At 42.9% G+C, this 14,102-nt stretch overlaps 1 non-coding gene and 5 pseudogenes across 1 annotated transcript; 2 read left to right on the top strand and 4 right to left on the bottom strand.

The window, feature by feature from the left end:
- Positions 1–3,861: 3,861 nt before the first annotated feature.
- TRNAQ-CUG (transfer RNA glutamine (anticodon CUG)) lies at positions 3,862–3,933 on the bottom strand. Its single transcript has one exon. It is a non-coding gene; the product is annotated as a tRNA-Gln (tRNA).
- A 1,078-nt stretch (positions 3,934–5,011) lies between these two features.
- LOC100396775 (phosphopantothenate--cysteine ligase pseudogene) lies at positions 5,012–5,569 on the bottom strand (annotated as a pseudogene).
- Positions 5,570–6,379: 810 nt separating this feature from the next.
- LOC100396411 (secretory carrier-associated membrane protein 3 pseudogene) lies at positions 6,380–7,871 on the bottom strand (annotated as a pseudogene).
- A 16-nt stretch (positions 7,872–7,887) lies between these two features.
- On the top strand, positions 7,888–8,342 carry LOC100396045 (small ribosomal subunit protein uS3 pseudogene; annotated as a pseudogene).
- Positions 8,343–9,668: 1,326 nt separating this feature from the next.
- Positions 9,669–10,853, bottom strand: LOC100392801 (vasculin pseudogene; annotated as a pseudogene).
- An 862-nt stretch (positions 10,854–11,715) lies between these two features.
- On the top strand, positions 11,716–12,447 carry LOC100395690 (ubiquitin carboxyl-terminal esterase L1 (ubiquitin thiolesterase) pseudogene; annotated as a pseudogene).
- Positions 12,448–14,102: the final 1,655 nt, after the last annotated feature.

Below are 14,102 nucleotides of genomic sequence, written 5' to 3'. Positions count from 1 at the left end.
TGGTGTTTCTTCAAAAGAAATACACAGCCTTACATTTCTTTTCAAGCATGCTTACCATTTGTGTTTCTCTTTTACTAGTGTAACTGCCCAGTAGCTTTATCTTGCCTGTTGCCCAGAAAAGCCAATGGAGCTGAGAACAGCAGTCTTTCTGCAACAGAGAAAGAATTGAATAAACGCAGAGGCAGCTAAGTGACCAGGACAGGGGTTTATTATTACTCAAATCTTCCACCCCCCCAAATTCAGAGGCTAGGGATTTATTTAAGGATAGTTTGGTGGGCAGAAGGCTGGGGAATGGGGAAAGCTGATTGGTTGGGTTGGGGATGAAAATCACAGGGAGTCGGAGCTTGTTTACTTGCAGTGAGTCGGCCCCTGGGCAGGGACCACAGGACCAGATGAGCTAGTTTAGCCGTCGGTGTGTGCCAACTAGTCCATCATAACATAGGATCTGAAAAATACCCTGAACACCAACTTAGGCTTGACACTAGTGATGTTATCTACAGGCACAATTGAGGAGCTTAGGAATCTAGTGGCTTCTGCCTGCATGGCTCCTGAAACATAATTTCCAATCTGGTGCCTGATTTGTTAGCTTTGCTAAGGAGGTCTGATCCCCAAGAAAGGAAGGAGTTGGTTTAGGGAAGGGGCTATCATCTTTGTTTCAGACTTAGACTTGGAAGTAAACTCCTCTCATAGTTAGCCTGGCCTCTGCCCAGGGATGGACAAGGGCAGCTTGGAGGTTAGAAGCAAGTGGCAGTCAGGTCAGATTTCTTTCACAGTCACAATTTTCCTATGTGAGGTTTTTCTCACTGTCATAATTTTTGTGAAGGTGGTTTTGTTAGGAGCAGTATAAATACAATGGTTCTAAGAATGTCTTCTGGAGCCAGGCGGCCTTCACTTCAAATTCCTGCTTTCAAATCCTCCTTTGCTGGCTAAGTGACCATGGGCAGGTTATTTAATGTCTTTGTGCATCTGTTTTCTCGTATAAAAGATGAAGGTGATTGTGTGACCTCAGCCTGAGGAAAGCCCCAAATGAGTAAACATATGCACACGCATCAGCTGTGCCTCACATGTGGCACTTTGCATGTCAGGAACAGTTGAGTGTGCATATGTTACTCATGTGCATGTTAGCTCTTGTGTTTTGCCTGCAACACTGCACAAAGAGATGTGATGAAAACGGTTGTGCTGAAGTCACAGCAGTGGTACTTTCCAGTGGCTGTGCACCCTCCCAGGGAGACTGCAGCAATCCTCTCACCAGCAGTGATCTCCAGGGCTGGGAGATCCCAGGAAGGCCCCTCAATCTCCAGCAGGTTTGACCTTCAAGGAGCTTCAGGGAATGAGCTATAGATGTATATCTACCTGGGAGGAACTGGGAGTTTATTAGCTCATCTGTTCATTTCATCCAAAGGGCAATAATGATCCAATTTCTTGCCTTAAATCTGCCCCAGTAAAATGTTTATAGTTTTACAGTGGAAGACATTTGTACATGTAGGAAAGGAAATATGACTTTTCCTCACCCAGCCTAGGTTCACTGCTGAGACCCTTTACAGCAAAAGACAGACTTACAAGAGAAGAGCACATCTAGTTATTTAAAATAAGTTTCATACAGCAGGAGTGCCTTCCAAAGGAAATGAAGGCCCATGGAAACAAGTAAACCTCAGTTGTTGTTTTTTTAACAGTAGGTTTTATGAAGAGTGAGTAGTCATGGAGAACTATGATAAGACAAAAATGTATGATCTAACAGTAACAAATTGGGGATAACGTGGCCAGGCCTCTTTATTCAGGCTCTTCTCTGTGTCCCTGTGTCTTCAGATTCAAGGGCGCACAATTCCTCTGGGTACAGAAAGGACACTTCTCACATGTGAGTCTCATGATCAGCTTCAGGGAAGAAGGGCAGGGGGAGAGTGACAGTGACTTTCCTGCTTCTGTTGTTTTCTCAAATTCCTTTAGCATAAAATATTCAATACCCCAGGTGTTATAATTTGGAGTAGCATGTCCTGAACCCCATCATGCACGTAGAATGAAATCCAGAATCTTTGAAGGATGATACTTATGACTACAAAATATTTAAATTCAAAATAGAAATGATGGCCCAGTGGAGTGGCCCACTCCTGTAATCTCAGCACTTTGGGAGGTCCAGGCAGGTGGATCACTTGAGTCCAGAAGTTCAAGACCTGCCTGGCCAATGTGGCGAAACCCTGTCTCTACTAAAAAATACAAAAATTAGCCTGGTTGTGGTGCACACTTGCAGTCCCAGCTACTTTGAGAGGTGGGGCATGGGTGGGAAAGGATCAACTGAAGCAATATCATATGTACAAACAAGTACATATGTTTTTGTGTACTTGTTTGTACTTAAATAAAAACAAGTACAAGTGTTTTTATTTAAGGCTAGTTGAGTGATGCAGTGGAAGGAGAGAAGAAACAAATCTATAACTGGCTATGATCAATTATTTGTAAACAGGAATGAATTTTTATGCACTATACGCTGTAATCAAAGTCACATATGCTGCACAGTTGGTGGCGAACAGCAGTGCCCTGGGCACTTCCTACACTTGTTTCTGGGGATAACAATTTTCAATGCATGCAGCCAACCTCTCCATGTATATTGTTACTCTGACTGTTCAGTTTTCCCTCCCAGGCCCTGCAGTCCAGGCTGCTGGAGAAAACGGAGTTTGTGTGTTTCCCTACCTCCCAGTCCACTCCAAGGAGCCAACAAGGCATTCCACCTGCCCCCACCCCATGTCCTTTAAACTGAGCCCTCAAAGACTAGGGTGTTTTTCAGTCCTTCATAAAAGCTTTCAGTCCCAAAATAGGAAAATCAGAGCAATGGTCCTGAGCGCATTGAGTGACATGCTACCTTGCTTCCAAGACCCAGCAGGAGCGTCATCCCAAGTGCTCTAAAGAGCAGGAGAAAACATTTGTAACTCTGGTCACATCTCCTTGGGGCAGGGTCCTGTCGGGATAAGGGGGAGCCCCATCATCAGAGACCCACCCCTCAGAGCTGCTCAGGCTCCCCTTCTCCGTGGCTCTGTGGGAGCTTGGCTCCAATGGGGGGGGGGATTGGGAAGGGGTCCCAGCCCCTGCACTGGAAGAGGCCACCCACCCGGTGGATTTCTCTTTCCAGCTGAGATCTTGGGATGAAACAAAATTTCCTAGAGTCAGGTTCCAAAGCTTAGTGAAACAGGGGCTTTTAGGGCCCGCAATAGAGAAGAAATTCAGCATGGAAATCTGAATATAAAAAATAGAGTAAATTAATATTCGGAATAGAATGGCCCATCTGAATAAAGCTGTGTTACTCCCAAGTTAGGTCTGGAACCATTGACCCTAAACTGAGACACAATCACCAATGACTGAGCTAATCTTACCAAAATTTCTCAGCCACTGTTTACTTACCAAAAAGACAATGGGTGCCATTCTGAGATTTCCCAGGTGAAAGGAGTCTCAGGGTCTAGGGTGGAGGGGCAGGAACCTTTTTAGAGGTGGAGACCCCTCACCCTGAGGCCCAGGGTCAACTTGAGAGGAGGTGGGGACTTTCTGGGTTGCTGGGTCCCTGGCGGGGGTCTGGGACTCCGATTGCACAGGGCCAGGCGGCTCACCCAGGACAAGGACCCTCCAGGCTCTGTGACTCCAACTGGATGATTTGGCAATTTCCTTTTGGTCCAGGCCACTGTGAAAACCCGGCTTCTGGCATCCCAAACACCAAAGAGGGAGACAGAGGGAATGAATGGGGACGTGGGGCACATCAGGAGACTCAGACGCAGGAGCAGAAGAGACATGCAGGCCTGCAGCCCTGAGCTTCTGAACTTCAGTGGAATACCCATGCCATTCAGGGAGTAAAAGATGGCATTACATCCTAATTAAACAGGAAGGTTCCACCAAGACTCGAACTTGAATCACTGGATTCAGAGTCCAGAATGCTCACCATTACACCATGGAACCTTATGCTGAGGCTTTCCTGGAGGTATCTGAATTTCTAATAAGTAGCAAAAGTTTTCATTTACCCATGTCAAGGCATTTCTATTGATCCCACAAGTAACACTTGGGAAAGGTGGACCTGCAGGAAGGAACCATTCTTCTTGCTTTCTCTCTGCTGTCTCTTTTGACCGACTTTTATTATTTCACTTGCACCTCAGAAAGCGAGGCAAAATCCACTCTGGATTTAGGACCAGAGCCCTTGAAGCCTGGGTCATACAGTTTCCTGTGCCAAGGTGAAAGTGTCAGCTTTTGGACACTTTATTGCACTTAATTTTTTATACATCCATTTCCCAGACAAGACATGTTTATTCATCTTTTTAAACCTCATGGCTCAGCACAGGGCCTGACACACAGAAGGCACTCAACAAATATTTAATCTCCAAAGCATGGCCATTCATGCATCCATAATCCTCTTTTTATAATATAAAGATGGACGATATTCAGGCCCCCATGTATATTTTAAGGAAAATGTAATTCCCAATAAGCTCTTCTTTTTAAAGGTGAGAAACAGTTCTAGTGTTCAATTTCAAAATCAGGATGACATTCAGGTGCGTGTAGGAGGTTTTGTCACTAAAAGACAAATACCAAACCTTATTTGCCTGCACACCACTGCCTTTTCCCTTTTCTTCATTTTATCTGTCCATATGAAAGCAAAGGTTTTATTATAGTTTTCACCATCTGTAAGAGCCCTGAACAATTTTTGTTCCTATAAGGGCTTTTTTCTTTTTTTTTTTTTGTTTGAGACGGAGTTTCACTGTTGTTACCCAGACTGGAGTGCAATGGCACAATCTCGGCTCACTGCAACCTCCGCCTCTTGGGTTCAAGCAATTCTCCTGCCTCAGCCTCCCGAGTAGCTGGGACTACAGGCGCGCGCCACCGTGCCCAGCTAATTTTTTTTGTATTTTTAGTAGAGACGGGGTTTCACCTCGTTGACCAGATGGTCTCGATCTCTTGACCTTGTGATCCACCCGCCTCGGCCTCCCAAAGTGATGGGATTATGGGCGTGAGCCACCGCGCCCGGCCCCTGTAAGGGCTTTTTACTTCAGTTTTTGTCATCTATAAAAGCTGTTTGTGGAGACTGAAGATTATCGACTATCTTCTCTTCTATCTCTATGCCTTTTTCTATTTCTTCCTCTGATAGCGGTAACTTGGTTTCCGAATCTTTGGTTACAATGAACACAAAGGACTGTCGTGACTCGAGGATATTAGCCACAACCACTTCATGCTGATAAATTTCCAAAGCCTTCCGAGCTCGACTAATTACAATGGAGGGGTCAGTCTCCAACTTAAAGGAAATCATAAACGCTTTGGGAGCCCAATCTTTAACCAAAGGAGAAAGCATTTTTGGCACCATCTTCATTGTTATCTGCAGTGGGCCCCCAGATGACTGGATCTTGTGTTCAGGCATTTCAGAGACAGGAACATAGAAATCTGACACGGCCGCAGCCAGGTGAAACATCGCAGAAGGGCCTAGCGGACTGAGTGCCTGGGCCGCAGCCTGCAACAGATGCAAATAGTCCGCCCAAGTGGTGAACTCTACCGCCAGGAAGGTGCCTGCAGCCGCAGCCTCCTGGTAGCTCCGCAGAGCCTCAGCAAAACCCGGGAGTCCATTCTCCTCCACCTCCAGGCTCAGCAAGCCTGAATGGCCCGAGCCTGAAGGCCGCAGAGCCGACAGCCAAGTCTGGGGTGGGAAGCGGAGGGCATAGCGGAAGGCAGAGCGAGCGCGATACAAGAACAGAACCCAGTGGCCGGTGGCTAGGAGGCCTCAGCGGAGGCTGCACCGCGCCGCCCGCTGCTGAAGTTGTCCAAGAAGCGCACGGGCCACGCCTCCAGTGGGACCTTGGTGCCGCCAGACGTGACCAACACCACCCGCCGGCCCTGTGCGCCCAGCCTGGCAGCGAAGTGAGCCGTAACCTCAGCCCAGCGTGTGGCACCGGGAGGCTGGGGGAACTCGGCTACGAGGAAAAAAAGTGTGTTTTCTGATAGAAGAACTCGGTGGAATTGATAGAATTGAAGCTTTACAACTGCATGAGAACCGTCAGATTAGCCTGTCGGCTTTGAACATCATCTGGAAGCACTTTAGCGAGGAAGAAGATGAGAGCTAATGTTACTGAGCCAAGTCGTAGACCAAGATTGTGAATTTGTAAATTGTGACTGCTTAGCAAAAAAATAGCCAAGCTCCGTTACTCCTAACCCAACAACCCAATGCCAGTGGATAATCTCTTTAAGAAGCAGCAGCCCTATGTCTTAGTGTAACCCAAATGTAAAGCTTTTAAACTTAACGTTAATAAAATGTTCAGCATGTAAAAAAAATATATATGTATAGATAAAAATATATATGTATATATAAAATATACCTATAAATATATAAAATATATGGATTATATATCATATAATATATATATATATGTTTCCAGTTCCACTTTCTTTTTATTTAAATAACCGAAGCTGTGGCACAGCAGAGGGAAGCTGGGTTGGGGTGTGTAGGAGGTGGCAGCAGTGTGGCCTGATGGAGGGGGAAGAGTGAGCAGTGATAGGTCACAGGGGACTCCCCACACACCTGTCAGGTTCAGCAGTCATGGCCATAGGACTGGGGGCACTATGGAGGAGCCATCAGGTAGTGATGTTTCCCCAAGTCCCAGAGACCTTAGGGACGGAAGCTAAGTCAGCTCCCTCAAGTGGCAGGGCCAGGGCATCCCAGTCAGGGGTCATGGGCCCCAGAAGGCATTTTCAGCAGCCCCAGCAGCTGCATTGGCAGCTGTGGTTCGCACCACAGAGTTGGAGAACACACCAGCAGCAAATTCTTGCTGGGCCTTCTGAAAGCTGGCACCTGTACACGGAGTGGATCCGTTTTAGGATGACAATTCCTAGCACAGCAATGCCAGTGAAGAGCAGGGCGACCAGCAGCATGAGCACAGCTACTGCCAGACTGATATTCAGCACCTCCAGAGCAGAGATCCAGCCACTGAATCCCCAACCTGGGATACCAATGGCCTGGAGGACAAACAGCACATCCTGGGCAAAGAAAATGAAGAAGAAAACAAAGAAATTGAATGAACTGTCACTCCGGAAGGCCTTATACATGGGGTGGTACCAGCAGACAGGGGAGCAGGGTGTGAAAAGGAGGATCCAGAGGATGGAAAGCCCAAAGCCTGAGCCACTGCTGGTTTCCACACAGAACTTAGGCAGGCGAGGAAGTTCAGGAGAAGAGCCAGAGTGCTGCACATCGAGAGGTAGTACCTGGTGGATACAGTCTTCTGAAATTCTTGGGGGATCTCCATGGAGATGTCCTGGAAAAAGCAGGGCTGAACTGGACAAAAAGAAGGTAGAGGGGCCAATTGTTCTGTCGAGTAGCAGTGCCCCCCAGGGCAGCATGCTGCAGCTCTCGCTCCCTTCGGTCCAACTCCTCTGCCTTCCGGTTGAGCTCCTCCTGTTTCTTTACCAGCTCAGTTGTGGCTGCTGCAGCTGAGGCATGAGTGCTGTAGGAACCATAGTTGTTAGGTTCTGTGGGGCTGAGCTTTCTTGAGGACTGCAAGGAGGGAGCTGAGGGTGGAGGCAATGGATCAGGGGCTGGAGGTTCATAGGCTGTTATAATATATAACTATATTAGGCACATAGTAAACCAACCCAGCTGGCAGTATGCCACGCTTGACGTCTACAACCCTTTTGAGACCCAGGAGCCACCGCCAGCCTATGTATGTGTATATATGTGTATAATATATAACACACATATATATATTTATATATAATATAGCTATCTGCGCCGTCAGAAGGGCCGGCGGATTCGGGAGCTGACTGCTGTAGTTCAGAAGAGGTTTGGCTTTCCAGAGGGCAGTGTAGAGCTTTATGCTGAAAAGGTGCCACTAGAGGTCTGTGCACAATTGCTCAGGCAGTACCTGCATCACAAACTCCTGGGAGGGCTTGCTGTGCGCAGGGCCTGCTATGGTGTGCTGCAGTTCATCATGGAGAGCGGGGCCAAAGGCTGCGAGGTCGTGGTGTCTGGGAAACTCCGAGGACAGAGGGCTAAATCCATGAAGTTTGTGGATGGCCCGATGATCCACAGCGGAGACCCTGTTAACTATTACGTTGACACTGCCATGCGCCATGTGTTGCTCAGACAGGGTGTGCGGGGCATCAAGGTGAAGGTCATGCTGCCCTGGGACCCAACTGGTAAGACTGGCCCTAGGAAGCCCTTGTGAGCATCGTGGAACCCAAAGATGAGATACTGCCTACCACCCCCATCTCAGAACAGAAGGGTGGGAAGCCAGAGCCGCCTGCCATGCCCCAGCCAGTCCCCACAGCGTAACAGGGTCTCCTTGGCAGCTGCATTCTGGAGTCTGGATGTTGCTCTGTAATGACCTTTAATAAAATATTGTACAAAAGACTATATATATATATATATATATATTTTTTTTTTAAGTAGAAGCAGAACAAAATGAATTTATTGACCAATCTATTTTTTAGAAATGAACTGAAAATTTCACTTTTATAGCAGGAAGGCAAAACAAAAAAAGCTCCTCAAAACCAAAAAAAACCTCTGTACCATTCCAGCGGCTTGACCAGTGACCTATGTCACAAGAGGTGGCGTGTAAGGAAGGCAGCCCCCTGCGTCTGGGGGAGCCCGTTTCGAAACATCAGTGCACGTTCTCACCTCTTATGCTCCTAGTTGGAACTAAGCAATTTGTAAACTTTGGTCTTTTTGTAAATTTACAAAGCTTTGGAAGAAGCAGCAATACATTTTTGTTTTCAAATGGCTTGATGTGCCTTTTTTCTTGTTGCCCTTGAAATATGTTTAACCCATTGTGGGAGAACCCTGGATTCCCCATCCCCTGGTTCACAAAACCAGGCAGAGTTCAGCAGCTACATTTGGATCAGACATGCGAGTCAAGACAATACCACTAATCAGACCAATATGGCTTGTGAGCAAAGTGGGTGAAAATTGAGGGAACTGACTGGGACCTGCTGTCTAACATCATTTTAAGGTTGAACTTGAGCACAGATAGAGAAAGCTGATGGAACGCCAAGCACCAATGTGAAGAAGATACAATAAATTTATAGTTATAATTATATATCTGTTGTATATATATGTGTATATATGTATATATATATGTACATATTTTTTTCTGAAAATCCAGTTTATTTTCCATGTCATGGACAGATCCAGTCAGTATGATCAGTTTTTCTGCATGTGTAATAATTTATCAAATTTAAGTTTTCCCACAAGCCTCTTTTCCATCATCAACTCTGAAAACCCTGGTCTGACAACATACCCAAATACAGCTTTTGAAAATCACCTCTTAAAATTTGGAAGAAAATGTGACAAGTCTTTCCTATAACATTTACTGGACTACAAATGGCTAAAGAGCATTATGTTTTAAAAGGTGAATAGTACAATAGCTGAGTTCAGGAAATTGTTTTAGTGCACTTTGCTCCAGTTTTAGCCCACATGCTACATTTTCCTTTTTGGTTTTTTGTTTTTCTGGGAGGGGAGGAGAGGGGACCGCACAAAGTAGACTTGAGGATTTCCATTGTGCGCAAAAGGTAAGACTCTGCAAGCAAAACAGTGTAAGCTGCCTTTTTTCTTAAGACCTGGACATTTTAAGACAGAAGCTTTGCAAAACATTACACAATTTCTTATTATTAAATGAGAAAATCTCATGTGTTATATCATCACATTGCTAGTCAGAGAAATGCTGCAGTGATGCAGAAAGTCAGTGCTGAACTGACCAAAGTCCTCATTCCTACAACATTCATTTACAAAGAAATAATGTTCAACACAGCCCAACAAAACATTCTTGGTTTTCCTCATATTGAAGTCCCCCAAAAAATCCTCTTCTAATGGGGTATTTCATTACATAAATGATAGTTCTTCATTTTTACAATTCACCCCACGCTGTATGAGAAATGTATCACACTAATATTTCTAAAGCTGTTAGGAAATCTTTCACACATTGTCGTCATCTGATGTGTCACTGCTACTTGTTTCTGTGTCATCATTCTCAACTGTGGGTTTGAAAATGCTGTTCTTCCAGGGTCCTAACTTGAAGTCACAGATCAGGCCATTTTTCAAAATGCCATTTTTTCTAAGACCATTCTTCTGTAACTGTTCACTAATAACTTGGAATTCTCTCATTTCATCCTTAGTTAAGGGAGCACATGTTTCATCATTTTCACTGTCTTCCTGCCAGCCCATTTCCTTTAACAATCTGTGTTCTGCCTCAAGCAAACTTGAAAGAACATCAGTTTGTGGGAAGGTTGAAGATTGAATGATCTGTTGGGAAATCACTGAGGCATTGCCATTCTCTTGAGAAATTTCATTTTCATTGAAGTGTTGGTTTATATCCCTTTCTTGGTGAGTACTATTGCTGTTATGTAAATTACATGAGTCGTCATCCCTCTGAGCCAGCACGGCCTTCATCTTCATGTTCCTCTTCTACTCTGTCTCTTATTGCTTTCAAAAATTCACTCTTCTTATCAGTATGCATTCATGTCAGTTTGGTTAGACAAGGCTGCTGATTAAGTTTATCAACAGAGGAAGAGGAATTTGAATGATTAAACTCTTTCACTGAATTTGTTGATGGACTAAAATTCTTGGCAGTTGATTTAAAAGCATTAAAGTAGCCAATACCATATGTAGACTTATGAGGGAAAGAAGTTCCAACTTTATTTTCTTTTGTTTGGCTTTTCCATTGTGTAAGTTTTGTAGGTGTAGCAGCAGGTTTAGGGACTAAACCTTTATAAACACTTGGACCAGTTCCATTCTTAACTGGCTGTGACTGAAGATTTCCTACTACTGGGAATCCAGACAGCTGTCAGTCTTTGGTATTACCTTTCTTAATGACCAGCATCCTTGGAGCTCTAGATTTAGGATTCGGAGGATATTCTAAGAGAGGAGCTTGGGAGATTTTTTTGGTTGGGTATGTGTGTGTTTGGGTGTGTAGGCCCCACACACCTGCAGCTAAAGATTTATTGTGATTTGGTTCTCTCTCATATTCAGGAGATCTGAAAATGTGTTTATATATGCACTATATATATATATATATATATATAGTGTATATATATAAAACATATATATAATAAACACATATAATTTGTAGCTGTAGATGGCTGTGACAAGAGTACAGTGTTAAAACTGTAATTATATATAATAAAGCCTTAAATCTGCATCCTCCAGCCTTCAGGCGACCTCCAAGAAGGGTATAAACAGATGAGAAAGTTCACAGATACCCTTCTTGGAGGTCGCCTGAAACCTGGAGGATGCAGATATAAGGCTTTATTATATACAGTTTTAACACAGATACCAGAAAAAAAAGCAGATCCGCACATGCAGTGAAAATCAGCATTGAGGGCAACAAAATGCCATTGTGACTTTGCCTGGATTGTGTCCCCACCTCTGCTCTAAGAAATGCGCAGTGGACTCTTTGGAGAAAGAAGACATTTTAAAAATGTTTTAGTGTGTCAGTAAATGGTTCCGCCTGTATCAGATGTTGTCATAGGACTCGCATTTCTCTCAGTTATATTTAAAACTGTTTGTCGTGTGTTTGTACAGAGGAATACTAGTCATATTTCTATAAACTTTCCACAATAAAATTTCATTCTGGTTTAAAAATATATATATATATAATATTATATATATTTATACATATATACATGTAAATATATGTATATATATTTACATATGTATATTTGTGTATATATATATATAGTATATATTGTATATTATATAATATGCATCTGCAATTCAGGAAAAAACAGATTGAAGAGCTGAAGGGACAAGAAGTTAGTCCTAAAGTATATTTCATGAAGCAGACCACTGGAAACTCCTGTGGCACAATTGGACTTATACATGCAGTGGTCAATAATCAAGATAAACTGGTATTTGAGGATGGATCAGTCCTGAAACAGTTTCTTTCTGAAACAGAGAAAATGTCCCCTGAAGACAGAGCAAAATGCTTTGAAAAGAATGAGGCCATACAGGCAGCCCATGATGTCGTGGCACAGGAAGGCCAATGTCGGGTAGATGACAAAGTGAATTTCCATTTTATTCTGTTAAACAACGTGGATGGCCACCTCTATGAACTTGATGGACGAATGCCTTTTCCGGTGAACGATGGTGCCAGTTCAGAAGACACCCTGCTGCAGGATGCTTCCAAGGTCTGCAGAGAATTCACTGAGCATGAGCAAGGAGAGGTCCGCTTCTCTGCCGTGGCTCTCTGGGAGGGACTTTGCTGTTTTCCCTTCTTCCCTTCAACATGAAAATATATACCTCCCCATGCAGTCTAAAATGCTTTAGTACTTGTGAAACACAGCTGTCCTCTTTCCATTCTGCAGACATGCCTTCCCTTCAGCCACACCCAAGCATGAGCAGAGTGCATAGATGTCCACTGGGCCAGTGTGGTGTGAGCTTCAGATGGCAAAGCATTTTCCCCAGTGTATGTCTTGTACCCAATATCTAATGCTTTCAGTGGCTACTTCGGTTTCTGTTCATAAGTTAAGACCTTGGATGTGATTTGTTTGTCCTCAAAAGGAATGAAACTTTTCTGCTGATAAAGAAAAAATATATATATATAATATATTATATATATAAAAAATATATATTATATATATGTATTTTTAAAACCATTTCAAAGTATATAATTCAGTGCTGTTTAGTAGATTCACAATACACAATATTGTACAACCATCACCTCTATCGAATTCCAAAATATTTTCATCCATCCCAAAGAAAACCGATTAAGCGGTCGCGCCACCTCCTACCCCCAGCCCCTGGCAACCACTAACCTGCCTTTCGTTTCTATGGATTTGCTTATTCTGAGTATGTCCTATAAACTGAATCATACCACATGTGGCTTTTTGAGTCTGGCTGAGCACTTCCATGCCTTGGAACATACCCAAAAGAAATGGAAACAAGTGTTCAAACAAAACCTGTCCATGAATGTGCATAGTAGCAGTATTCACAAGAGCCAAAAGGTAGAAAAATTCCAGTGTCCATCAACTGATGAATGGAAATACAAAATGTGGTATATTCATACAGTGAAATATTATTTAATCAAAAAAAAGAGTGAAGTCCTGATTTATACTACAACACAAAGGAGGCTCAAAAAGAGTATCCCAGATGAAAGAAACTGTATGATTCCACTTATAGGAACTATCCTATATAGTTTAACATTTGGCTTCATAACCCAAGACGCTGTTCCAATGCAGCAGTTTTCCAAACCAACCAACAATTTTAAACTGCGTTCCCGGCAGTCATGTTGTCTCTATCACTATAAAAACACAAACCTTCGCAGTGGAGGGGGATGGGGTTGGGAGTGGGGGGAGTTAGAGATTATATTCGAAGTAGAGTTCTATTACGGTTATATTCAGGTGAATAACATATAAATAAAATGTAAAACAACTTTTTGCAAGCCCAATACAGCATATATATTGTATATATATATATATGTGTGTGTGTGTATATATATGCATATATTATATATAAATATATATGTTTATTTATACACATATACTATATATGTATATATACTGCACATATATTTATATATATAACCCTAAGTGCTTAAAAAGAACGAATCTTAAAAGTAAAATCAATTGATCAAGTATTTTACATTTTCTGGACCTGAATAAAACGAATATGTGATTAAATAAATTACATTTTATTCCAGAATGCTGAAAATTGCTAAGTACCTACTCCAGGTATATTTAAAGAGCACATTTAAATCAGAATTAAAATCTGTTTTGTAGTCATTTTTTTGTTATTTTTATTTTGACATCATACTATTTTATGTAATAAATCATAATTTACTTTTAGTAAGTGTTTAACATAATTCAAACAAAGAGGATATTTATATACAGTCAGACAATATTTAATCCATATTAATTGGTACAAATTTTCAGTGCATTCAAAATTTAATTCTACTAATGCTCCTTACAAAAAACATCAAGGAGGCTGGGCACAGTGACTCATGCCCATAATCTCAACACTTTGGAAGGCCAAGGCTGGAGAATCACTTGAGGTAAGGAGCTCAAAACCAGCTTGGGCAACAGAGTGAGACCCCATCTCAACAACACCAATATATATCTCCAGGAGAAATATTTTATTATTATCTTAATTAATCATGCAATTACACCAT

The sequence above is a fragment of the Callithrix jacchus genome, chromosome 7, assembly GCF_049354715.1.
Source record: "Callithrix jacchus isolate 240 chromosome 7, calJac240_pri, whole genome shotgun sequence".
NCBI lineage: Eukaryota > Metazoa > Chordata > Mammalia > Primates > Cebidae > Callithrix > Callithrix jacchus.
This window is presented reverse-complemented; position numbering and strand designations above follow the sequence as displayed.